Here is a 25,891-nt window from a genome sequence, read left to right as displayed (position 1 = left end):
TGTTGCTAAGGCTCCTCCTCAGTCACTGATATGATGGTTCCATGGATTCAGTATAAAGGCTGTCTTACTTAGGGTGTCCATTGCTCTGAAGAGACTCCATGACCAAGGCAACTTTTATAAAGAGCAGCATTTAATTGGGGGTGGCTTACAGGTTCAGAGATTCTATCCACTATCATCATTGCAGGAGGCATGGGAACATACAGGCAGACATGATGCTAGGGAAGGGGCTGGGAGATCTCCATTTTGTACTGAAATTATCCAAGAGAAGTCTGGCTCCCAGGCAGGTAGGAGGATGGTGTCAAAGCCCATCCCCACAGTGACACACATCCTTCCAAAAGGTTATGCCTCCTAACAGTGCTACTTCCTGAGCCAAACTTATGCAAACCCCACAGAGTCAATCATGCATATATGGGCAAACTATACTTAACTGTAGTCTTTAATTCCTTTCTTCATCTCAAACATGTTTACCCATACAAACAATCCTGGCTTTTCTGTATCCATACATTGCAGCATGCTGACTTCACTTTGTACAAGGGCTTCTCACATGGTAAACAAAATGATGATTTTTGTCATTTGCTGAGGAGACATTTGCATTCTTGTTTATCAATTCCCCGTTTATGTTTTTGCATGATATTTAGAATTTTGCTTTTGTTTTCTTAAAGTCTTCTCAGAGACTGAGTTAAGACAAAGCTCTAAGTGGGCTCAGCAGAAGCTGGTGTGACATTCCTTTAGTCATGGTCACCCTGACCAGCCTCTAGAAGGGTGTTTTCCAGAATTTGTTTATTGCCTTGCTTCTTCCTGTGGAGGGAAGGTCAGCCTCAGACCCAAAGACATTCACAACAGACAGTTTATGGGCCAGGAGTTATGTAATGATCATGTTTTAGAAATTAAAATTATGCCTGCTTCCCTCCATGGCATAGCTGTGCCTGCTAATAAAAGAATTGCTCAAAGTGTAAAATCAGACAAGATTGGCCTTCAACTTGGCCTTTACCTGATACTCTCACTCAGCTACAAGGGACTGGTTATACAATTAATCCAAAACAAAGTTCAAACTTAAGATTTATGAAACTTGTGGGGCATTACAGCCTGACTTGCCTACTCCAGCTGTCATTCCAAGAAATACATATAAAATTATTATGGATTTAGAAAATTGTTTTTATACCTTTCCTTTACATCCTGGTGAAGGTGGGAGGTTTGCATTCAGTGAGTATGCTTGTAATTTTTGAGAGCCCATGAAGCGATATCACTAGACTGTTTTCCCTCAAGGAATGTCTAATAGCCTTATATTATGAAAAAACTGTTGTTGCTTCAATACAAGAAGTTAAAAGTTTGAATCTTTCAGTGCATATTATTCATTGTATGGTATTTTATTAGTTGATCTCTCTGAAGGAGTTTTAATGCAAGTCTTCTCTCTCATGTAATGAGCTTAAAATTTTTGGGGAGTGCTTGTTGCTCCAGAAAATATTCAAAGGCAGAAAATATTTACAGACAGCTCACCTAATGGGAATACAGTGAAAAGAATAAACCATTTTTTAGTCCCCCTAGCATATAGAGGCTGAAGCCAGGCCATTTGTGTTCCAGGAACTTAGCCGACCACAAAAGGGCAGAACCAAGAATGCAGGTCATCTGGTTCATAGGCTCTGGGCTCTGGGCTCTGGGCTCTGGGCTCTGGGCTCTGGGTTCCAGAAACTGGCTGACAATAAAGAAAATACCAGTCATCTGGGCTGTTTCAAAGACTGGCTGGCCACATGATAGATGATTTTAAAAGATTAAATTATTGAAAAATAAGTACACAGTGTGTGTTTCCCACATGATCTAATGGACTGAGGACCTTCCACTGCTTTTATGATACGGTCTGCTGATGTTTTTATGATTCCCCCTGCACCCTCCTCCGGGGTTTGTGGTTTTCTCCTTTAAATGCCCTTCTCCTTCTGGCCTCGAGGTCAACACTCCTCTTGTGAGTCTCGCCCTCAGCTGGCTGATCCCCAAATAAAGCCTTTAGATGCATCAAGATCAGTGTCTCATGATTCATTGGATGGCTGTAATCTCCTGTGGCTTGAGTGGGGGTCTCCCCTACATGGGGGCCTTTCAATGTAATATAAATTATGAGGAACTTCAGGAGTATAAAGGAACAAAAGGAGGTGTGCTGTAAGTCAACTTCTCAGAAAGATACTAAGGAAGGAGACAAAGGGATGTGTGGAGCTCTTCTGGGCCCAGGTGCTGTGGGAGCCTCAGTATACCATGCAGACATGGCCAAGTCCAAGAATCAGTCCACACACAACCAGTCCTACAAATGGCACAGAAATCACATCAAGAAACTCCGGTAACAAAGATACAAATCTCTTAAGGAGGTTGACCTCAAGTTCTTGAGGAACATGCACTTTGCCAAGAAGCACAACAAGAAAGGCCTGAAGAAGATGCACACCAACAATGCAAAGGCAGTGAGTACACGTGCAAAAGCCATCAAGGCCCTTGTGAAGCCTCAGGCCATCAAGCCCAAGATACCAAAAGATCCCAGCAACAAACTCAGCCATCTGGCCCTCCTTGCTTTCCCCAAGCTTGGGAAGTGGATTTGAAGCTATCTGGCCAAGGGACATAGACTCTGTCAACCAAAGCCCAAGCTTCAAACAAAGGCAAAGGCCAAAGCTCCAGCTAAGGCCCAGGTTTCTGCTCCAGTCCAAGCTCCCAGGCCTCTTTGAATGCCCCATAGAAAAGGTTCCTGCCAACGTGAAAACAGATGGACTGCTGTGACACACCCACCCACAAACTATTTTCAGACGTCTAGTGTCCTATGCTGTTACAAATAAACTTCAGGCAAGATCTGTTAATGAAGAAAGAGAGAGATGTGGGTAGTGGTGTTCACAGGAGAACCCACTCAGCCAATGGTTATTTTGTTGTTGTTGTTCATGCTTAGAAAGACTGACAGATTACTGATTTCAGGATCAGCCTAGGACAGAGCAACTATAGGCCCAGGTGCGGTAGAAATGGTAATTTCAGCACTAGATCCCATCCAGTCAGCTTAGCATTTGTGTTTAACAGAGGCAGGAAAGTAACTTGAATGCTTTTGCAAAGTTAAAAGAAAAGGTGTGCTTGCTGTCTCCTAAGAATTCAGGGCCTGTGGGCAGGGGAGGCTAATCAAAAGGAGTAAGTGACTGGGTTGATAAGGAAAATAACAGATTTCTTTTATGGTATGCAAAAGAGGAGCTATCATGTGACTTTTTAAGAATGGCAAGAGAGAGAGGCCAGGCAGTGGTGGTGCACGCCTTTAATCCCAGCACTTGGGAGGCAGAGGCAGGCGGATTTCTGAGTACGAGGCCAGCCTGGTCTACAGAGTGAGTTCCAGGACAGCCCAGGGTTTTAAAAAGAAACCCTGTCTCGAAAAACCAAAAAAAAAAAAAAAAAAAAAAATGGCAGGAGAGAACTGCTTGGTGAACAGTCTCTAGCAGAACATAGACAGAGAGCTGTCTGGAGCTCTCCAGAGAAAACAGATCAGAGAGAAAGCAGATCATAGGGAAAACAGGCTGGAAAGCTGTCTTCACAGAGCATAGATGGATAGCTTGAACTAGCAATGTGACTGCTAGTCTTTGTTTTTCTGCTCCCAGATACCCCTTCTCTTTCTTCCCCCCTCCAAGCCCAGGCTTGGTCCTTGGCCAACAGAGCTATACTTTGATATCACTAAGTTTTAAATCTAGATGTCAGGACTTACAGAAGATGTCTCATTTATGTAACCATCCAAGTCAATGCCAGGTACCAGCTTATACCCAACTATTTGATAGAAGTGTGGCTAGTGACCTGCCATTGGAGTGCTAGGAAATGAAAAGGGATTGAACAGTGCTCTTGACAACTGAGTGATCCCTGTAGTTCTCTCACCCACTTTCAATAAAATAAAAGAGAATAGTAGACATAACAGACTTGAGATACAAAGACCAGCTTTGAGAAAAGCTGCAGGAAGACAGTGGAATTTCTGGAAATGAAGCTGTGTGTGCTTCAGGACACAGAGCTCGAAGAGTGGGAATACCTAAGACCTTGTGGTTAAGGCAATTTCATCACAATTACAAGTTGCTGAACAAGAAGCTATAAATGTGTATATTATCCCTGTTTAATTTTATCCTCTTTTGGTCTGTTCATTCTTTACAATACTGTGATTCTTTCTGGTAAGGGTTGTTTCATTTTTAACATTGTAGGTTGAAAACATAAGAGCCTCTCTTAAGGATATGGTACAGTGAAATCAGATAAAAAGTTGTTTTCACTTTTAGGAAACATGTGGTAGTTAAGTGAGAATGTCACCCATAGACACATATGTTCGAATACATATTTCCTAGTTGTGGAACTATTTGGGAAGCAGCACAGGTGTGGCCCTTTTGGAAGAGGTGTGACACATGGGTGCATTTTCAGACTTTAATATCTTCTGACCATGCCCATATTGCTAGTTCCGTCTTGTCTGAAGTTCAAAATATGAGCTCTCAGCTGTCCCTTGATTTTCAGCTAAGATCTTGTAATACAAGATGAACTTTCCAGATGCATTTCTGTCCACCATTTTTACTATTTACATATATTTCTGGATGATTTTGAGGTAAGAATGCCCTTAAATATCTCAGCTTTTACATTTGATCATGTTCAGAAAAGGATTTAACTTATCATTCATAGAAGTAGACAAACGTATGTGTAAATGTATCTAGAATACCTAAGTAAAATCTCAGTGCTCCCTTTCTTGAAGAAAGGCATTGCTTTAGAAATGGCTCCTATGCTCTCCTTATCTGATACAGGAAAAAAATCTTTCCCAGCTGTTGTGTGTTGTCTGTTGTGCTAGCTATTGTTGGTACTCAAATGGAACACATCTGGAATTAAATAAAACTCCAAGAGTTGGTTGCTCTGCAGGATTTTTCGTAATTAAAGTTTTCAAACTGGGGATAGTATTTTTAACTTGGGTCATTTGGGGTGATAAGAGCCACCTTTCACCTAGGCCACTCTTCATGGTGACTGCCTTCATATATAAAGGACACTGAATATTGTAGCTCTTTCTCTTGTTTTATTCCCTACCTCTGGTTAGCAACTTTTTGTTGTAGTGTTGTTGTTATTGTTTATTTGTTTAATTTTCTGGCAATAGCACTTATCTTACAAAATTAAGGTATTTACTGAAGACCAACTCACACATCCAGCCACATGGACTGAATCACTATTGGATTCTTAATCTTTCCATTTGTAGACAGCAACTGTTAGAGTAGTTGAACCTCAGCCTGTGAGCCATCTAATAAATGCATTGTACATAATAGAGACTAATTCTATCAGCTCTAGTAATCTGGAGAAACTTTACTGTATATAATATAGCTGCGGATTTGTTCTTGTTGTTACTATTTTCATTTTACAGACTCTCTGAGAACTTTCAGCTGATTAAAAGCCAAGGTGTCTGTCACTTACTTCCTGCTTTGCTCTGAGGTTTGTCTCATACACATCAGGTGAAAAGTACTTGCAGTTTACCTGAACCCAGCCTGAAGGGGAAAAAATAAAGAAAGAAAGAAAAATGAAAAAAAAGTTTTCTAAAATCGTTCTTAATTTTTAATATTCTTGCCACCTGTCCACATGTGGGACAGATTAGTAACTCCACTGTAATCTGCCTTATTGACTGTGAGAGTCATCCATTGTGAACCCAGCAGGATGAAGTGGAAGTACCTCCTGAGTGCTGTGATGGGAGTTCAGGAAAGCTCCAAACTTGCAAAGCAATGAACAAGGTGTCACTGCCCACGTGGGTAGAAGCAGGCAGTTGAGAAGCAGGGATGTGAAATCTTACTTTCTCCCAGGAGCTGGATGGGAGGACAAATAAGCTATTGGAGGAGAGGCACCTGTGCTACTGAACTTCAGATCTACAGATCTGGAAAATTATTGAGCAAAGCTGGAATCACTATGCTGTGTCTCTTTAAGACACTCTAATCTTAAGAGTGGTGATCATGTCACTCTAGTCTCGCTAGCCAATCAGAATCTCCACATGGTCCTGCCAGTCAGAAGAGGAGGCGGCACTTCCGGGTACCAAGCTTGCAGGTTCGTTCCTCTAACTCAGCTGCAATGAGTGTTTCTGGGTGAAACATTCTGAGTGTGTCTGCTGGGTGCTGTGAGGGGAGCTCGGCAAGCTCAGAACGCCAGACATGGTAAGTGCAAGGCCATCTCCCACGAACGGGAGGCGGAAGCTGCTTAGCAAAGTACAAATGTGTAGTGGGTTTTCCCAGTGTCTGGATGGTAAACAGCAGCCGGACACTTGCAGCCTCCTGTGAGGTCCTTTGTGCCTGGCTTTGTACCCGGCTGTGGCCTCTGAATGACTTTATTATGGGAGCATCTGCACAAAACCATTGCAGCAGTGGCTTGTGTGTAGAAATATATTTGGCATGATGCCAAACGTTAGAGCACTGGTTTCTCTATTATCTTCTCTACGTTCTGCTCTTAGCGGTTAACTTTGTAGGTGTAAGTTCCACTTGGAGTTGGTGTTGTGAAGGCTGTAAAAATAAATCTCGTGTGTTGGGTATAACTCCAGTATAGAGCTGTGATGTGTAGGTGTAGAATTGATTATGTAAGGATTTACCGACATTTAGAAAATATTAAGTGACACTAAGAATTTATCAGAGGCAGGACTGCCTGTAAAACACCTGAGAACAAAGTAGTATGATAAAACTGCAGTCCTGTTAAAAATCAGTACTGTAGTATACTTGTTTGCTTATCAGGATTATCTAGACATTTGTCTCCAAACCTTAACAAAGGGGACAAATCTGATTTACAGTCAGTCATTGGGCTCATGCTGATATCAAAGAACAGGCCCCTAACAAGCTGCTCAATGTGGCTTTATAGGGTCACAGCCAACATTAAGGCCTGGTGTGCCATAAAAATCCAGTTTTCTTGGGAAAAGCATAGTTTTGGCACAAGGACAGGACTTCACCTGGTGACATCTCTTTGAAAAGGACAACACTCTGTGTTGTGGGCTGGTCCAGTCAAATAAGGCTTGATCCTAATGCATGGAGAATTGCATATCTCCTTTCTAAATTCTAGCCCCTTAACAGCCTGGAGCCTTAAGCTTTAGGAGCTTTACCTGAGGCCCTAGTGTATTGAATAGAAAACAGTTCATCTTTCTCCTAAGCCAGGGTTAGGGCTGGGAGAGGCAGTAAAGCTTCGAGACCAGGGCATTTGGGGAAAAGAAGGTTAAGATCCTGAGATTTCAACCTTTCCAGCATGGGATGATGTGGTTATCCGTCCCAAGTCAACTGTGGGCTTGGTCAGTCATGGATTCCCTTGTGCAGCATTGTTGTATTACACTTCTCCTGAATTTTCCCCATTGTATGATAGTTACTGCTGCCTTCATAGAAGTCTCCATTTTGTTCCCTTTATCCCCTGTAAGTAGTATACAAGATGTTAGTTTTAAGAAGCTTTCTTGACATAGACATAGCTTGTGCAAGTTCTCCCCACCACAGCTGTTGTACATTCTACCTTCTACGTTTTCTGTCTTTCTCATCTTCACTTCCAACTGAGGAACCCATCACTGAAAACTGACCTGCTGTTTCAGGGATTTGATGCACTTTATCAATGATTCTGGGGATCTTTGCTGTGTAAATCTCGTAGCTGTCTTAAGTAGGACTTACAATCTCTAGTACATATATAAATTGTTCAAAATAACCTGGGGCCTGAACCAGAAACCAACTTATGGATGACAGTATCCAAACTCTGTTTTTGCTTGGCTTCTCTTTGAGCATTAGTCAGAGCTGAATCCATGCTGTCATTAATGAGATTTTCTATAATAATGTTTTAATGTTATATGTGGAGTGATTTCTTTCTGGGGTGATATATTAATTCTGGAAGAGCTGCATCTTCTTCCTTTTATAGGGATGTTTCTAAGACAAGCTCTGTTGACTCGGGTAGCCTTGATCCTGGTCTGTTGCTCTCCAGGGCAATGACCTTGCTTTTTGATTGATGAAAATTCATAAATTTTTGAATTAAAAGAATGCAGCACAACAACATTTCAAATTTCCTCATTTGAATCATGTAATGAACTATCTATTTTTTCCATTTTCAGATGAGAACAGGAGGAATGGTTTACTTTATTTACTGTCAGGTGAAACAGGGCAGGCAATAGAGAGATCACAGACTAAAGTTATGAGAGTCAGCTGCTGGTGTCAGTATTCTGGAGTAGGACCTGATTCTGGAAGGGTGAATAATTTTATAATTTCACCATGTATATTTAATATTACATATGATTAAATTAAACTAGATTGGTGGGTGTTTAATTTGGGCAGCTTAGCTTGAGCCAGTGGATAATGAATTTTGTTTTTAGGACTGGTTTTATATAGATATGAGCAATCCTAGCTGACATATTTATGTTGGTTCAGAAATTTAAAACACATCCCATTAGGTGTAGCCGTGTGTGTCACCTTATAGATATCAGCAGTTAACACTGCTCATAGGGACAAGGACAAACACCATCATATTAATGTCATTACCTCTACCAGGAAGGGTCTGCTCTTTTTGAAGGTCCCTATGTCTTTTCATTTATATTTATCTTTTTAAAAGTCAATTTGTATTAGTCTGTAAATTTCATTTTCTTTATTCATAGATACTCTGATCTCTTACTTGTTTCTGTTATCCAAAGTTTCCCAGAAATTAAGAATGTCATTCCTTTTTCTAAAGAGATTTCCTATCTGTCTATTTAGAGAAACACCTCTTATAGCTCAGGCTTTCCTATGCCTTGTAGTTAGGACTTCCTTTGAACACCTCAAACTGCCTCTGCTGCCCAGTGCTTGGAAAACTGTCCTACAACTCCTTTCAGTTTGGCTTCTGATTTATCAGTGAGACAAAAATACAGGGAATTAGTGTTGTCAAACCTCCCCGGATTAGGGGTGAGGGGATTACAAATAAAGAGGGACCTGTATAAGAACTGAGTTCACTGACCAGAGACGAAGCTGGTATAATTACTACATAAAAAAGGAGGAGGATGAAGTAAGATGAGGCTTTTTTGCTTTTGCAGTAGTTGGCTTTAACCATGAGTAGTCACATAATCAATTTTAGACAGTGAGTTAAATTCCATACTGGCCATCTTGATTTCTCAAATCAGGACAATGAGAAATCTAAGTGGGGAACAGAACTTACATGTAGAAACCAACTTTCTGTATTTTCACCAGTTCAAACAAAAGAAGATCTAGACACACTAATGATTTGTTATTATTTCTGTTTGAAAATACAGAGTGTAAGAGAAAGGATGTGTGTACTACTTGGTGCTCTCTAGTACATATGTGTAGTTTCTCAAAAATATTGGACCATCAAGTGTGTTTTAACTCTTAAAAATAATCTTTGAGAGTATAATCATCATTTCTTCCTTCTGCTTTCTCCCTGGTGTTAAGTCTGAAACTCTGGGGCAAGGAGCTGTGGGGCCTATTTAACAAACCAAAGCAAACCTGGCTGCCTGGTTCTTTCATCAGACAACAGTCCCTACCTGTTACAGAATATTGATGGCATACCTCACCCTCTACCCCAGGAATAGGGCTGCCAATCTCCCTGCTGCCATTCCTTATGCAATCCAACCATTGTGGACTGGTCTTTTTCATTCTGATCTCTTGATCTACCTCTTCAATCTTCCATCCTAAATCTCCAGAAGGTTCAATGTCATGTCTACTCTAAACCATCCCAGATACAACTGGATCTTCCTATGTTCTCTCTTTTGTGTATAATAAATTTTCTACTCCACCATACCTAGGAGTAGTGATGTTGTATAATTTTTATTTCTTTTTTTTTTTTCATTTTTCTCCCATTATCCACTCCTAACTTTTAAATTCATAGCCACCTTTTCTTTTTAATTGTTGTTGCTCTATTAATTTGATTGAAGTTTGGTGGCAAGCCATCCCCAGTAAGAAGCAGAGATGTCTGCACTGGACATTGCATGTGTAATTGAATATGCAAAGAAAACACTCAGTGCCTTTAACAAGGAAAATAAGTGCTCTGGGAGACTGAAAGATTCTAATAAGTGCAAATTTCCCTGATTAGGGCTGTGTCTGCATTTAGGGTGGAACAGCAGAGTTTGGATGACTTCAGCTGTCTGAGTCATTAACTCTGTGATCTCCAAGTAGAGGAGCTGCTACTTACTTTCCTGATGCCCAGCTGAGTTTTCCTAGCTAATGAGGGACGTTGACAGGCCTTTCAATCAGGAGCACTAGTGGAAGGTAGCTTGCAGGTTCTTTACAGGATTTTCCTCAGATTCATATGTTACACACTATGCAGAAGACCACAAGCCATGCCCTGGTGATTGTGGCCATTTCTATCGCCAGGACAGGAGGAACAAGTCTGCTGAGGTATTAGAGTCATCTAATGGTACTAAGAGGGACTATGGTTCAGAGTGTGGTTCTGTTGCTCCATTTAGTGATAATAGCAGAGGCCCTTGTCATTGACCCTTCCTGACGGTGGATTCCAAGGGAGGGTCTGTAGCAATTTGAGTGGCAAGGTGTGAAACGTAAAAGTCACTATCCAGTGTGTACACACAGGCAGTGCTTTTGGTGTTCAGTAGGACGACATTGCAAAAGTGGAGGTTTGATTTCTAGAATTTGTGAACCTTCTATATTCAGTTTTGTGTGACTGATTTTATAAATAATTTGGAAATTAGTAGAAAACAGGTGATAGGAATCATACTCAGAAGCATTAACTAGAATCCTTTAGCCATTCTATTACCTCCAGTAATAATGGAATGATTCCCAAAACTTCATTCTTGGTTATAAAAGGAGCTTCTGAGATATAGAAGTTCCTCAAGTGTGTATGGTGCTGGATAGCTACATAAGACAGATTACACATTTTATAACATAATCCATGTGGCAGGAAGCAGATATTAAATCATTATTCAATATTGTGTTTTGTTAGACTTGAGTGGAGTTACTTTTCCCTGAAATCACTAGGGGTCATGAAGAGCTGCAGAGCCATAGACCACCTTTCTGACCACCTACCTTTATTGACAGACTCTATACCATCAGGCCTCTCTGTTTAGAAGACAGACAGGTAGTAACTGAAAGGTCAGAAATACAACATTTTAGGGATCACTTCAGTTATTTTTGTAGGAGTCATGAAATCTGTTTTTATTTCATTTCTATACAAGCACAGGTCACGTTGGTCAAGTTCACATTTTTCCTGGTGTAGTTCCCTCAGTTGTATTGAAGAGAAATTGAAAACTAGTCACATGAAAATGGGCAAAGGAAAATTTCTCTGATACTCTGTTGCAGAGCATTGGACAACAATGAGAATTTGGTCTTGGGTAACAGATAGTGTGATGGGTCTTTGGACAAACTGCTTAGTCTTCACAAGGAGTGGCCTGTGATTGAGTAGAGGGTTTCTGCCCATAGTGCAGAGCTCAGACACAGAGATGGGGTAAGAAGGAAAGGGAAGAGGGAAATGTTTTTTTGTATCTACAGGAGGCCTGGACAGGTGAGAAGAAACTGCAGTCCTAAGGGCACCCTTGGGTATTGGGTCTCAGGGAACAGAAAGTGAGGAAGGTCTGGCAGGATGCTACATGATCTCATACCCAACATCTTAATACAGAGGCATCAGGTTCCCAGAGATCATTTTATTTGCTTCTACATTTACTTCAGTTTATTTTTTTCTTCAACTGTGAAAGACTGTTTACTTACTAGATAAAAAGTCAGAAAGTATTTATTTTGAAGTACACATTGACACTGTTGTTGGGATCATGCTTTAATATGTACATATATACTGGAACTTTAGGGTGTAGTGACTTATGATGACGTGCATGTGAACTTCACTCGGGAAGAGTGGGCTTTGCTGGATCCTTCTCAGAAGAGTCTCTACAAAGATGTGATGTTGGAGACCTATAGGAATCTCACAGCTATAGGTAATACAGTGAATTTTTTTTCACTTTTAAAATGTAGGCACATCTGTTTCTTTGTTATTGTTATTTGTTTTTGTAATTTTAGTTGAGAATGAGGAAGAATGAGGTGAATCAATCAGACATGGTTGCAAAGTTCACTCATATTGATAACTTAAATGTTGTCTAATTTTCAATAATGTAACATACTTTCTCTGGCACCATATTTTAGGCTACATTTGGGAAGACCATACTATTGGTGAACATTTTTCAAGCTCTAGAAGACATGGAAGGTAATATTCATGTGCGAGCTAATAAGAAAATGCCTATGAATAAAGTTTAATATATGCTACAAGTTGTAAAGAAAAGCAGTAGGATAAAATATGCACTGCTTTAAGTTGTAGATGATTGTTAAATGTCAAAACCATGTATGTTGATAGAAGACATCCAGTATGTGTTTGTAAGGTGTTCCTTAATTTAAAAATCACAAAATAAGGGTATAACAGATCACATGTCACTATTTGAATCAAGCTCAGTAGAGCCATGCTATAGAACTGCCAGTCTGTTCAGTCTCATATGACTTAGCTATTGCAAAAGGGGAACACATTGATTAGGTGATAAGTATGTCTAAAACCTTGTAATAAGCAAATAATCCATAGTAAATTTTAACTTAACCAGATACTTGTATTAACATTGCTAAATTTATTGAGATGGACAATTTATGAGATTTAATGATGGTTTTGTGTAGAAACTTTAATCCTCGTATCATATCAATATGAGGAAAAAGTCAAACTCTGTGAATGTAATATGGAACTCTTTCATTTATTATTCTTTTTTTTTTATATGAATGTCATAGGGCATGATGGATACAAGCCATTTGAGCATCGAGATATTGAGAGAAGCAAGATACGTTTAACTTTTCCAGAAGACAAATAGTACTGCCCACATTGAATAGACATTTCTAAATGTGATAAAAGTTTATAAATATTTAGTTACCCAATATTATTGAGGATATTTACCAACTCAAACTGCTGAAAATATGAGAATTAGGGAAGTAGAAGTTTCTTCTGTTAGCATTGGTTTATATTCCAAATGTAGTATTATTCACATGATAGCAAAATTTATGAATGCAATCAGTGTGCAAAACCTCTGAGTTCATCCTCTTCTCTTCAAATATGTGAATAACGTCTTTTAAAAATAGTATGCTATAAATTTGAGCCATGTAATCAATACTCTTCCCATTCCATGCATCTTTAAAGATGTATACCAACCAATGATGAAAGAGAACACCTCTGAATGTTAATAAAGTGATATTATGGTAAGATCAGATTACTATTACAATTTAACCAAATTGTAAATGAATTTATACAGATAAAAACACTCATCAGTATAATCAATGTAAGAAAGCTTTCACATGTGCCAATTTCTTTGCAGGCATGAAAGAAGTTTTACTGGAGAGCAACCCTCTGAGATTACTCAATGTGCTAAAGCTTTTGCATATCAGAGTCATACTCAAAGGCATGAAAGAACTCATAATGGAGAGAAACCCTATAAATGTAACCACTGTGGTAAAGGCTTTGCAGGAAGGAGTAAACTCCAAATACATAAGCGAACACATACAGGAGAGAAACCCTATGAATGTAACCAATGTGGTAAAGCCTTTGCAGATACCAGGGTTCTCCAATTTCATAAAAGAACACATACAGGAGAGAAACCCTATGAATGTACCCAATGTGATAAAGCTTTTGCACGAAGCACTAGTCTCAAATATCATAAAAGCACACATACAGGAGAGAAACCCTATGAATGTAACCAATGTGGTAAAGCCTTTGTAGTAAACAGTGCTCTCAAATATCATAAAAGAAAACATACTGGAGAAAAACCCTATCAATGTGACCAATGTGGTAAAGCCTTTGCTATTAGCAGTGTACTCCAGTGTCATAAAAGAACACATACAGGAGAGAAACCCTATGAGTGTACCCAATGTGGTAAAGTCTTTACAAAAAGCAGTAGTCTAGAATGTCATAAAAGAAAACATACTGGAGAGAAACCCTATGAATGTGACCAATGTGGTAAAGCCTTTGTACAAAGCAGTCAACTCCGAATACATAAGCGAACACATACAGGAGAGAAACCCTATGAATGTAACCTATGTGGTAAAGCCTTTGCACGAAACAGTAGTCTGGAATGTCATAAAAGAAAACATACTGGAGAGAAACCCCATGAATGTAATCAGTGTGGTAAAGCTTTTGCAGGAAGGAGTGGTCTCGAATATCATAAAAGTACACATACAGGAGAGAAACCCTATGATTGTAACCTATGTGGTAAAGCCTTTCCACGAAGTAGTAGTCTGGAATGTCATAAAAGAAAACATACTGGAGAGAAACCCTATGAATGTAACCAATGTGGTAAAATCTTTGCAGGAAGGAATGGTCTCGAATGTCATAAAAGAACACATACAGGAGAGAAACCCTATGAATGTAACCAATGTGGTAAAGCCTTTGCTTATAGCAGTGTTCTCCAATATCATAAAAGAACACATACAGGGGAGAAGCCCTATGAATGTAACCAATGTGGTAAAGCCTTTGCTGGAAACAGTGGTCTTGAATATCATAAAAGAAAACATACTGGAGAAAAACCCTGTGAATGTAAACAATGTGGTAAAGGCTTTGCAGGAAGTAATATTCTACAAATACATAAATGAACACATAAAGAAAAGAAACCCTATGAATGTAACCAATGTGGTAAAGACTTTGGAGGAAGGCGTGACCTACAAAGACATAAATGAACACATACAGGAGATAAACCGTATTAATGTTACCAATCTGTTAAAACTTTTTCACGAATCAAGAGTCTTGATATACATAAAAGAACACATATAAGGATACATACATGAGAGCAATTTTAGAATGAGAGGAATGTGGTTTTAAATCTTTTTCACAAAGTACTGTCCTCCAAATGTATAAAGAACCATATACTGGAAAAAACCCCGTGAATATCATCAATGTTCTGAAGCTCTTCTGTCCCAATCATCTTCAGATACATAAAGGAACATGTTCTGGAGAGAAATCCTCTGAATGTAACTAATGTGGTAAAGCCTTTGTACAAAAGTCATCTCCTAGTACATCAATGGATACACACTGAAGAGAACACTATGAATAAAGCAATGTGGTAAACCTTTTGTGAGTCACAGTACTCTCCAAGTAAATAAGACACTCAAGAGAAACCCTATGAATGTCATCAACAGGATAAAACCTTTTAAGTTGCAATCCTCTTCAAATCCATACAAGAAGATATACAGGTTAGGACCTCTATGAATGTAAGAAGTGGGGTAAAGCCTTCATATGTCAGTCATATTCAAAGGCACAAAAGAAACCATAATGTAGAGAAATCCTGTGAGTGTATTTAATATGATGAAGCCTTTGCATACTTCTATAGACTTCATCACCATGAAACAATCCATACTGCATAGAAATTTATGAATACATTTAATACTGTGAAGCCTTTTCAAATTTCCCAAGTTTTCATCAGCATGAAAGAGAAACCCTATGAATACATTCAATATGGGGAAACCTTTGTACACTTTTACAGTCTTCATCATCATGAAAGTAATCATAATGGAGAGAAAATCTATGAGTGTAAACAATGTGGAAGAGCCTTTCTGGTATGGGGTCCTCTCAGATCCAACACCATTCAGTTTCAGGTAATGCAAGTGACGGTAGTTTATGGTAATAAAGCTGCTGCTGGATCATGACATACTTGGAACATAATGTGTGACTTGTAACACACACATTTCCCCAACTGAGCCAGAATGTTATAGAGCTGCCATCCTGCAGTCCTAAACGCTAACCCACAGTTGTTAATGTCTGAAAGAACTGCAGGAACAAAACCGGAGAAGAGCCTGAGCAAAAGGAGGTCCAGTGACATGCCCAAATTAAGATCCATCTCTATGGGTGGCTCCAAGGTCTGACACTATTACTGATGCTGTGGTATGCTTACAAACAGAGGCCTGTCATGATTGACTTCCAAGAGGCCCAATAAGCAAGTGAAAGTCAGATGCAAATATTTGTACCCAATCAGTGGACAAAAACTAATGACCCATGAGGTTGAATTAGGGAAAAGCTGGAAGAAGTTGAGGAAGAGGGCGAGTTTACCCTAGGATCTCTCAGACACTGAGGCATACCAACCAGGTAGCATGAACCACCTGATATATAGCAGAGACTACTTTATCTGGACTTAGAGAAGATACAAGTGACCCTCCAGAAACTTGGGGCCCCAGGGAGTGGGAAGGACTGGTGGGGAGTGGTTGTGCATACGGATGTCTTGGAGACTGGGGGAGGAGTAGGATGAGGAAGAGTTGGAGGGTGGACAAGGAGAGGTATAACATGTGGATTGTAAAAAAAGATTGAACAATAAATGAAAAGAATAAGGAAAAAGAAAATTATAAAAATAAGGGGAGAACACCAGAAACTTCTGTGCCAAGTTACGACTACATTTTTTCCAACAATCAAGATTTAGGAATAGGGGCTTATGTAGTTGATAGTGTCAACTGTTATAGAATGTGTGTTTTACAGTTTAAACAATCATATCAATTTGATCTTTGGTGGTAAAGAACAGGTGTTATGTTTTGAGGAGCACAAGATGAATAGCAGAAGTCACTGTTAGAGACAGTCATTTTGTGTTCAGGAACAAAAGATGAGTAAAGAATGGTGGTCCAGAGTGGGAAGTCCCTAACTCCCCCATGCTTGGAAGCATGAACATAAGTTTCACCAAGTGATTAAATGGAGGATGATAACAAAAAAGCAGTACTTAAGCAGTGGAGTTTTGTTTTATTTTCTGCTTATTCCTAATTGTTGTGTATTGGTTCTAATACTACTTGTGTCAAATTGGTTCCTAAATTTCATGAGAGTCCTGTATTTGAGACTCTGAGATTCCCTGCCCCAAGCTGGTTCTAATTGGTAAATAAAATTACCAGCAGCCAATGACTAGGCAGCAAGACACCGCCAGGGCTTTTGGATTCATGGGCAAGGAGACCAAAGAGGATTGCCGTGGCAATAAAGGAATTGGATGCAAGCCTGAGAGCTGCAAAAGACAGAGTGCCAGCCATGAAAGAGGCAGGAAATAGTGACCCCCGTGTTCCCTCCTCTGATTAAATCTGGGATAGCAGAGATTGGATATAGATTTTAGTAAGTAATAATTCAGGAGTATCACAGGGGAAGTATTAGCAATGTGCACGTTGGGGAGTGGCTCAAACCATCAGCTGATTTAGGCATATTAAATAAAGCTATGTGTGTTTGTCTGTCTTTTCTTTGAGAATCCATAGCAATTGCAGTGCATCCTGTAGTAGAGCAGAATAACTAACTAACTCTACAGAATGTGTCTCACCTTTAGGATTGAACTCAGTATTAAAAATTATTTGGAGTTTTCTGCTGCCATCGTGGTTCCGTGTTCTCTGCACAAATTGCATGGTGATGCCACAGAAACTGTCCCTGCTACAGTGCAGGAGTTACCACAACCTCAGGCTGAGACAAGGTCGGGAACAGGGTCTGACAGTGATGAATCAGTGTCAGAGCTCAAAGAACAAGATTCCACACAGACAGCCACACTACAATCCCAGCTGGTAGCTGCAGCTGAGATCAATGCAGAACCCATTAGTAAAGCCAAGCAGAATCGGAGTGAAAAGAAGGCGAGGAAGGTTATATCTAAACTGGGTTTAAACAGGTTACAGGGGTTATGAGAGTCACTATCTGGAAATCTAAAAGTATCCTCTTTGTCATCACAAAGCTGGATGTCTACAAGAGCCCAGCTTCAGATACCTACATAGTGTTTGGGGAAGCCAAGATTGAAGATTTGTCTCAGCAAGCACAGTTAGCAACTGCTGTTTCAAACATTCAAGAAAACACTCAGACTCTGGCTGTCCAAGAGGAGAGTGAAGAAGAGGGGTTGATGAAACAGGTGTGGAAGTCAAGGACATAGAATTGGTCATGTCACAAGCAAATGTATCCAGAGCAAAGGCTGTCCAAGCCCCGAAAAACAACAGTAATGATATTGTAAATGCTGTTATGGAATTAACAGTGTAACTATTTGACAACAAGGACACCCCCCTCTTCCTCTTCTTTCCCCACTTTTTGATGTTTGAAAAGTGGAACTACAGCTTGATTTAAAATTGTACTGTTTCTATCACTAATAAAGTTGTGGCTTCTTGTTGAAAAAAATTATTTGGAGATTCTCAGATGGAATACACATGCCATAATGTGAGATTAGGATTTAATAAAAATTGTATTCTTAGCAGAGTTGCTGGTTTTGCTGAAGCCATGTGGTTCTTCTCAAAGGTGTGCAGGTTCCCAACTAGAACAAAAGGTGAGTTGAACTGGTATGCATAATCCTAGGGTTCATGGCATGAGCTGGGACACAGCAAAAATCTCCAAAGCTAATTAAGACAACCTGAGTAGTAAGGATTTATTATTATGAGACCTCTTTAAAGGTTTCTGAGTGTCTCAGAGAGTTTCAGCTCTGAGGTGCTATCAGAAGAAACAAGCCTCTCAGAAGCAGAGACAAAGGTAGATGGTAGAGGCTGCCTGTCAGCTATAATCAGATAAAGGAGAGCTGGATGAGATTTGTTAAAATGTTTTTCAGGATAAAAGAGATATAGAGGTAATTGTTTAAGTGTTTGTGAGTCTACATGGAATAAAGTAATCCAGGCCTTTGATCCCAAATGTACGAAACAAAGGCATGAAGATAAAGGTACCCTATGTCAACAAATAATAATAGAGGTATTAATATCTACACAATGGAGAATGAATGGAAGAAATGCTTTAAAGAACAATTTAAAAGTCGATTCCAGAGCAGGCATTTCAGTTCTTTGACTGTGGGCAACACAGCAATGCTGATATTGCTTGGCCAGATATGGCAAATTAAGAGCCTGGAAATAGGCATATATACAATAAGTAGAAGGGAATTTAATTGAAGTTAAATATATAGGAAAAGATGTTTGTTCAAGTTATATAAAGGGAAAAGATATGTATACATAGAGATATTAATCTCCATAGAAGGGAGAATTTATGAATCCATAGCAAAATAAGTAAGTTTGGTGGTTATAATATTAAAAATCCACTAGGATAGAGATTAAAATAGGGCAATCTTGAAGAGAAAGGAGGCTGCTAATTGATCATTGATGATTCTGTGTTACTGAAACAAGGACATGCTATTATGGGAGAGAGGCTCTGTATTTGTGCTAGTAGGAAAGAAGAAAAGGCTTTGAACTCCTTCCAGAGTGATATGGATCATATATGACAGTAAATCCCCCTGAAAATCTTGAGTAAAGGAAAAAACATTTCAGAAAATCAAACAAGCAGTAAACATGATTTGCTGATGACTCCACATGGGAACAGCCATATAACTAGCCTAAACATAAAAAGTCTCTAGCCAAAACTTCAGATGAATGTAGACAATTCATATTGTTGTTTATGGAACACTTAAGATTCAACATGTCATCATTCCTATGGCATGAATGAAGATTTATTACAATTGCTTATTGATCAAATTAACTTGAAAGGATAGTTTTCTTGCACCTGCTTAAACCAGAACCAAAAATTCTTCCTTAACTGAACGATGCAACTTGCACAATCCATAGGAATATCTTAATAGTACTGAAATCCTTGTTGTAAGATTCATATATTGCAGAATGTGCCCCTTTGGCAAGATTCATTGGTGGAGATGCTGAGATGACATGTTTTTCCAGCTACCTGCCTCCTGATGCTGGAAGAAACTGGTGAAATATTTTGGATTGGTTCTAATGCTACTTGTTTTAAATCAGTTCGCAAATTGCCCAAGAACCATGCATTTGTGGTGATGTGCATTCCTATCCTCAGCTAGTGCTAATTGGTAGTCTTGCACAGCCACTGTCAGGGAGCCAAGGAAATTATCACATTACTAATACACCCAATATTGGCATTTTTCTATAAATAAGAAAATAACCATATTGGAGAGAAGCCCTACCAAAGAAACTAATGTGATTAGCCCTTCATACAACACAGTTATCCACAAATACGTAACACATACCGGACTGGAATCCTCTCAATAAGCAATTGGTAAATCATTTACATGTAGCCATATTCTCTAATACCATGAGAAAGGCCATACTGCAAAGATCCCATATTTGAAGTCAGTGTGGGTACATTTTGCAATTTAAGTTTCCTTTATACAAGAATAATATGTTCAGTGTATCATCAATCTTAAATTCTTTCCACATCACAGTAGTCTTTGAGGACATAAGGCACCACACTGCAGTGCATCTATAACCATAAAGGATTTGGTAAGATCTATAGCCAACACATAAGATTATTTTTCAGGAAAAAAATGTGTCAACAATCTATTCAAGCTGTATGATGTGATGGTCCTCTATATTTTGTTTGAAGTTGTAATCTTAATTTTTCACAATTTACGTAAAATTTCTCAACCAAGTGCCACACTTCATGGCTTTGTATTAATGTGTTTTCTGTTGCTGTGCTAAAATCCAACGTCTAAAGCAGCTTATAAAATAATTTAATTTGGCATATGGCTTTAGTGGAGTATGAGATCACATGAGATATGACAACACGAGTGTAACAAATTACTTTCAGATGTGATTTGTTATATAGCATAACTTGTATGTTAATCATTACTCGAGGATACATTTTATCTTTTGATTGTCATGTGTCAGCCTATTGAATACAAGTTATAGCATAGTACATGCACCCCAATGTTTCCTGTTTTGTCAACATACTTTAACAATCTTAATATTAAAATTCTTAATGGAAGAGGATACTAACAGTCATAAAATATTTCCATATGCACATATATATTGATGCTCTATTCTTCTTAATATTTCCCTTATGACCTGGCCAGCTCAATCAGTCAACAGGTTCTCCAGTTCAGGAGTGAAGAGTAAAAAGAAAAAGGGCGATTAGACATTATTGTAGCATGACCCCAGCCAGTTCTGTGGTGGTTTATTTTTTCCCAATTTGCTTTTATTCCATTTTAATTACATGTAAATATTTAGGTCAATTCTTAGGTTGAGGAACTAGCAAGACAATAAATGCAAATAATCAAGGAACAAGCAATGCAATAAGCAAAGTACCGTAATCACTCCCCTGATCACTGTTTCTAAGGGCTTATCAGGATGACCCAAATATCCGAGTCTACTTCCTTGTCCTAGCCCAATGTCATATTTATACCTGAAGCCTACATCTTTGTTCTAGCCTAGATTTAGATTCCTAGCTGAAATTACTTCCCTGTTTTAGTCTAAAACTAGATTCCTTCCTGAACTTACTTTCCTGTCATGGCCTAATGTCAGATTCTTGCCTAAAGCCCATTTCCTTGTCCTTGGCCAATGTAATGTTCCTGCCAAGTGGCCCCAAAAGTTCTCCACACCATTAGTTAGCATTTGGTACTTCATCTTGAAGTATGCCATCTAAGGGGATTATCTAGAGATGCTTGATAATGTAACAGCAATGAGATGTATTTTAATAAGCATTTCTAATCTCTCTCTCTCTCTCTCTCTCTCTCTCTCTCTCTCTCTCTGTGTGTGTGTGTGTGTGTGTGTGTATAATGTGTTATGTGATTTTAAGCCAAGAAAGATATGTGGAAACCGAATGAAAACATTGTAGGGTCTACTTGGCCTTCATTATACAGTGATCAAGGTATTGCATACTAGAGAGTTAGGAGAACAGACTCCACAGACAGGCAACAGAGTCAGAGACTGTCTCTGCTCCTGTTGTTGGAGATCCTTGCTGAAGAACAAGCTCCAAACTGCTACACATGTTTCTGGGTGGTGGCATAGGTACAGCCAATGATTGATCTTTGGTTTGTTGTTAAGTCTCATGTCCTATCCTGCAGGGCATTAAACAGAGGTCCTGGAAGATCACCTGAAAGAGAAAGTAGGGGACAGATTGAGGCAAAGAATGGCAATCTGTCTATAGTCTGATCAAATCACTGATTTTATTTTTTTTCATGCAGGAGTTATATACACAAAAAGGCAGGATATGGGGAAGGGAATGACAAAGGAGCATGGGTGTTCAGGGGGAGTACAGATATCTTCCAAAACAGAGTATCAACTGGATGAAGGTTCAGGGGACAGGTCACTATGACTCTGACTATGATTCACTTGTACTTATCTAAGTTGGTACTATCCACCAGTGTTAGCTGTCTAAAAGGTAGGTATTATTCAGCCTGGCAATTTTCCACCAAAGCTGCTTTTTTACAATAGAGACCCAAGACGTTGTGTTTAGTGGGCATGTATGTCAGTCCTATTGCTGATTTTTAGGCCTATGCCTGTTTTTAGGCCTTCAGTGTATAAGCAGGGCTGCCCCTGACAGTCTCAGGAAACCCTAAAGGATTAAAGTCAGTTGATTCTGTGTGTCTACTTATGAAGTTCTTTTCCCCTTCAGATTATTCAATCCATCCTGCAAATTTTCCATGGAACTCCTCCAGCTCCCTCCAATTTCTGGCTGTGAGTCTCAGCTTCCATTTGGACAGCTACTGTCTGTGGCCTCTTAGGGGAGGAGTTATGCTAGGCTTCTGTCTATAAGCATGGCAGAGTACCATTTGTAGTGTCAAGGATTGGTTCCTATCCATGGGATGGGTCTTAAATTTGACCAATAGTTGGTAGGCAAATCCCTCAGACACCACGCCATCATTATCCCTGCTCCTCCTTTAGGCAAGGTTTTGTAGATGGGTTAGTATCACTATTCCTTGCCTGGTAGTTCCGCCTAGTTACAGGAGTCATCAGTTCAGGTTCCATACCACACACTGCTTAAACGGAGTCTCAGCTACAATCACAATCATAGACTCCATGGAGCCTTCCCTATTCCAGGTCTCTGATACATCCTAAAAATGCCCTTCTCATGCCTGCTGCTGATTCTCATCCACTCTCTCCAGCTTCTCTTAGCACACAGGTTCTTTCAACATTCCCCTTATCTTCCCCTCTCCCACAGAGTTTCCTCCCTCCATCCACTTCTGAAGACTGCTATTCCACCTTCTGAGTGTGTTTCAATTATCCTCCCTTGATCCTTCTTTGTAGTTTAGCATATTTTAGGTGTGTAAATTGTCCCCTGGTTTTCCAGTACTTTGTGGGTAAAATCGACTTATAAGTGAGTACATACTCTGCTTATCTTTACTCTGTGTTACCTTACACAGGGTGATAATTTATACTCCCATACATTTGTCATTATTATTTTTAATAAGTGTGTAGTATTCCATTGTAGAAACAAATCCCATTTTTAAATTTAATTTTTAATTATTTCTTTTATATTCCAATCAGTGCCCCCTCCCATTCACACCCTTCCACAATCTTTCATTTTTCTCTCTTCTCTCCTTTTTTCCTTTGAGCCTTTGGGATCACATGGGTATCCCTACCCCACCCTGGCAATCCTAGTCTCTGCCAGGCTAGTCACTTCCTCTCTCACCGAGGCCAGAAAAAGCAACACAGGTAGTAGAATATATCTCAAGTACAGGCAACAGCTTTTGGGGTAGCCTCTGTTCCAGTTGTTCAGTACCCACATGAAGATTAAGCTGCAAGTCTGATACGGATGAGCTGAGAGGACTAGGTCCAAAGCTTATATGTTCTTAGATGCTGGGTCAGACTCTGGGAGTCACAAGGATTCAGGTTAGTTGATGCTGTCAGCTTCCTGTAGAATTCCTATCCATTTCAGGAACCACATTCCTTCTTACTACTTTCTATGAGTATGCAAGCTCCATTTACAGTTTGGCTGTTGGTTTCTTCAACTGTCTTGACAGGACAGTATTAGGACAAGTTAATAACTAGTAGATAACCTTCGTGAGATGATCTGCTTCAGATTATAATATAATCTCAGACAGATTTGTTCTCACAGCCAAGACCCAAGAGATTTCATTTTAGGAAAGATTCCTGCTATTAATATGCTTTTTCTGTTATTATTAAATATATATAACAATCACTAGCTATTAGCCCACCCCTTTTGAACAGATTTCTACAGATCTACAAAGATGTACTATATTATAGTAATGTTATATAGACAAATAGATGACTTCTTAAGTCTTATTGATAATCCTATAAAAATTTCTAAAATTATATCAGTGATTGTTAAGCTCTTTTATAGTGTGACTGATATTGAGTCTTTTTTTATTATTCTTCCAATGACTATTATTTATTTATTTATTTATTTTTATTGGATGTTTTATTTACATTTCATATGTTATCCCCTTACCCGACCCCCCCCCACCAAGGAACCCTCTATCCCCTCACCCCTCCTGCTGCTTCTCTGTGGATGTACTCCTACCTACCCCCCACCCCCACCTCCCCAACATCAGATTCCCACCCCCTGGGGACTCCAGCCTTCATGAGACCAAGGATCTTCACTTACCTAAGCATTTCTTGAATTCATTATTTTAAATAGCTCAGTAATATTCCATTGTGTAAATGTAACACATTTTCTGTATCCATTCCTCTGTTGGAGGACATCTGCATTCTTTCCAGCTTCTAGCTATTATAAATAAGGTTGCTATGAACATAGTGAAGTATATGTCCTTGTTATATGTTGGAGAATCTTCTGGGTATATGCCCAGGAGTGGTATAGCTGGGTCCTCAGGTAATGCTATATCCAATTTTCTGAGGAAACACCAGACTGATTTCCAGAGTGGTTCCACCATCTTGCAATCTCACCTACAATGCAGGGGTGTTCCTCTCTCTCCACATCCTCGCCAGCATCTACTATCACCTGAATTTGTGATCTTAGCCACTCTTAACTGGTGTGAGGTGGAATCTCAGGGTTGTTTTGGTTTGCATTTCCCTGATGACTAAGGATACTGAACATTTCTTTAGGTGCTTCTTGACCATTCAAGTTTCCTCAGTCGAAAATTCTTTGTTAAGCTCTATACTCCATTTTTAAATAGGGTTATTTGGTTATCTGGAGTCTAATTTTTTGAGTTCTTTGTATGTATTGGATATTAGCCCTCTGTCGAGTGTGGGATTGGTAAAGATCTTTTCCCAATCTGTTGGCTGTTGTTTTGTTATATTGACAGTGTCCTTTGCCTTACAGAAACTTTGCAATTTTATGAAGTCTAATTTGTCAATTCTTGATCTTAAAGCATACGCCATTGGTGTTCTGTTCAGGAACTTTTCTACTGTGCCCAAGTATTCGAGGTTCTTCCCCACCTTCTCTTCTATTAGTTTCAATGTATCTGGTTTTCTGTGGAGGTCCTTTATCTATTTAGACTTGAGCTTTGTACAAGGAGATAAGAATGGATCAATTTTCATTCTTCTACATGTTGTCCTCCAGTTGAACCAGCACCATTTGTTGAAAATGCTGTCCTTATTCCACTGGACAGTTTTAGCTCCTTTGTCAAAGATCAAGTGACCCTAGGTGTGTGGGATCATTTCTGGGTCTTCAAATCTATTCCATTCATCTTCTTGCCTGTCTCTGTACAAATACCATACAGTTTTTTTTATCACTATTGCTCTGTAGTACAGCGTGAGGTCAGGGATGATGATTCCTCCAGAAGTTCCTTTATTGTTGAGAATAGTTTTTGCTATCCTGGGTTTTTGTTATTCCAAATGAATTTGAGAATTTCCTTTTCTAACTCTGAAGAATTGAGTTGGGATTTTAATGGGAATTGCATTGAATCTGTAGATTGCTTTTGGCAAGATGGCCATTTTTATTATATTAATCCTGCCAATCCATGAGCATGGGAGGTCTTTCCATCTTCTGAGATCGTCTTCGATTTCTTTCTTCAGGGACTTGAAGTTCTTGTCATACAGGTCTTTTAATTGTTTGGTTAGATTCACACCAAGGTATTTTATATTAATTGTGTTGTGAAGGATGTCATTTCCCTAATTTCTTTTTCAGTCTGTTTATCTTTCATGTAGAGGAAGGCTACTGATTTGTTTGAGTTGATTTTATAACCAGCCATCTTGCTGAAGTTGTTTTTCAGATTTAGGAGTTCTCTGGTGGAAGTTTTGGGGTCACTTAAGTATACTATCATATCATCTGCAAATAGTGATATTTTGACTTCTTCCTTTCCTATTTGTATCCCTTTGACTTCTTT

The 25,891-nt window shown here is 39.2% G+C and overlaps 3 pseudogenes; 2 read left to right on the top strand and 1 right to left on the bottom strand.

The window, feature by feature from the left end:
• The window catches only part of LOC114626603, an 89,260-nt pseudogene that overhangs the window by 24,697 nt on the left and 38,672 nt on the right, over nt 1-25,891 (bottom strand).
• On the top strand, nt 6,032-15,217 carry LOC114626623 (annotated as a pseudogene).
• LOC114626621 lies at nt 14,531-18,123 on the top strand (annotated as a pseudogene).

This window comes from Grammomys surdaster, unplaced genomic scaffold, assembly GCF_004785775.1.
Source record: "Grammomys surdaster isolate TR1022 unplaced genomic scaffold, NIH_TR_1.0 238, whole genome shotgun sequence".
Taxonomy (NCBI): Eukaryota; Metazoa; Chordata; class Mammalia; order Rodentia; family Muridae; genus Grammomys; species Grammomys surdaster.
The sequence above is the reverse complement of the archived record's forward strand: the minus strand, read 5'-3'. Positions and strand labels throughout refer to the sequence as shown.